This window comes from Octopus bimaculoides, chromosome 24 (assembly GCF_046866305.1).
Source record: "Octopus bimaculoides isolate indiv1 chromosome 24, ASM4686630v1, whole genome shotgun sequence".
Taxonomy (NCBI): Eukaryota; Metazoa; Mollusca; class Cephalopoda; order Octopoda; family Octopodidae; genus Octopus; species Octopus bimaculoides.
The window spans coordinates 27,624,801-27,627,391 of NC_142951.1; positions in this window are offsets into that span (position 1 = coordinate 27,624,801).

The window sequence follows — 2,591 nt, forward strand, 5'->3', positions numbered from 1 at the left end:
GGCGTTGCCCTGGAGGAAGGTGTGCTGGAACAGCCACTCTGACTCATGGGGCCTTACACTTGTGGACCGCATTCTCTGCTCCAGTAACGGTGGGCAGGGATATGGTCCAGGGGCCAAGAATGCCTGAGGTCTCAACTGCCACATGTTCAACCATACCTTGACAGTGTGCTTTTCTCAGCTTGCCGAGCAGCAGAGCCTGGGCTGGTAGCTGACACATGTGGTGTTGTGTCAGTCAAAATTCTTCTCCAACAGTGGCATGACATCTTGTCTTTTTCTTTTCACTTCATTGGGACATCTCAAATGAAATGATTCTGGAATGTTTTACAACTCGGCGAAGCTCAATTTGGTTTTTACAGTTGTCATTAGACACTGTGTTAATTATGAAAATAATGTTCTCAAGCAAGGATTTAATTAATAATAAACAACCCTCTAACTCTTCTCTTTCTCTCTCTCTCAGAGCTTTAACTTCTAGAGACGGCATACTTCTGCTTCCAGCTGTTGACTTCAGGTCTGTCTGAATATTGCTTTCACATAGTAATAAGGTATGTTTTGAGCCCTTATTAAAAAGTAAAATTTAATTTTTTAATGAAAAATCATTATCTGATACTTGATTAATTTAGTTTATCTAATTATGAACAGCTAACGTGTCGATTTAATCTGTGGCAGGTCCAAGTTTTTAAAGAGGGGGATCCTGGCATGTCGCTGAAACAACCAGAGAATCAGTATTGTACTTTGCTTGAGTGAGTAACAAAACAGAACTGACAACTTCTTGTGAAAGGCAGGATACAGCAGAAATGATTTGGTCTGAAAGAAATACCAGGCAATCCTTAGTGTATAATGGACATGTAGAAAGTGAGAAACTGAGAGAGAACCTTAACCCTTTCATTACTGTACTTCTGTTGAGATGCTCTGTGTTTCTTTCAATTAATTTTAAATATAACAAAGAATTTAGTAAAATAACTTAGTTATCATCAAGCTAGTGTTAGGAACATAAATTGTGACTAAGGTCTGGTGGAAGATTTTAATTCAAAACTTTTGAAAACAAGAATTTGTACTACAGAGCCAGAGCTGGTTTCAGCTGGGTTGGTATCGAAAGCGTTAAGACTACCTATTCTTGTAAATTCTGGAAATGCAGTTCTTGATAAAAGCAATAGCTTCTCTCTCTTGCTAGATGGAACTTTACTGTAGGTGTACATAAGGAGCAGCATATTTCAAAGAATACGTACTCCTGGGGTTTGCAATAAGAGGGATATCCTGAAAATAACTGGACCGATAGACTTTCCTTTTTTCTAGTTGTGGACCCTTTGTGGTTATAAATTGACCGTTCAAGTATCCATTATCAAGCCTTTCATAACCATACTTCTGTTAAAATACGCTGCCTTTGTTTCAATTAATTTTGAAAATAATAAAGAATTCAGTAAATTAAATTTGTTATTATTAATCTGGTGTTTTTAACATTAATTAACATGAAATTTTGATGGAAGGTTTAAATTTAGATCTCTTTAAAAACAGGAAGTTTGTCCCATCGTACCAGGATTGGTAGTTTCAGGTGGGTTAGTATCAAAAGGGTTAAATTAATTATGTTTTAATAAGCAACTTACAGCCATTTCTGCCCCTGGTTACAGTTGGTTTCCTTAATGCCAAAGTTACAAGCTAATTCCAAATTAGTTAATTGAATTCTGTTAATTCCATTGTGATAGATATAAATGATTAGTTAATTGCATTATAATTAGTAATAATCAAATGATATCCACTGCTTCTGTACCTCATTTAAATGTTTTCATGTCAACGACTCATTCGATCAGGCCTTATGTATGTTTATTTTAGATATAGATATATAATATGCCTGAGGTATTCTGCTGGGCAAGAATTTTTGAATCACAACAGAGTGAGGCAACAGCTTTATACAAATATACTCTAAAACATGGTTTGAGTACTTTTTTTTATTTGTTAAGCCAAAAATGTTTGTATCTGCATTATGTTCGGCCACTAGAGTTTGAGGACCGTCTAGTCATCTTGGGTGAAGAATGACTGATGACTTACAAGTTGACTGTGTTTAAGCGAAAAAGGGTCGCACACGCCGTCAGCTGTCACCCTCACCCTCACTCTCTCATCCATGAGCATCTTCTATCCAGTGGCAAGGTCAGGACAAGTGGGGATAGAGACAGATGCAGTGAACATCTTATTTGCCTCGTGTTACTCCCTGCGTTTCTCTTTATGTTCTGAGTTTGAATCCTGCCAGGTTTAATTTTTGCCTTTCATCCCTCCCGGATCAAATAAATTAGATTTTCAAAGTTTTTTAAAATCTTTTCTTAATTGCTTTTATGTTTCAATTCGAAGAAATAAAAGTAAAGGCCACTTTCTTCTATCATAGTTTTCAACATTTCTCATGGCACCAGCTGACAAAATGGAAAAGGTGTTGCCCTGGAGAACAATGAGGGAGATGTGCTGGAAGAGCCACTCTGACTCAACTCGGTCACCCACTGCATCTGGAGAAGCAGTAGATGAGTAAGGTGTCTTGCTTGCTTCACCTTGCTTTCTGCACTCCACAATGCGTTGCTGCAGCTGCCTTCCTCTCCCTTCAACCATGA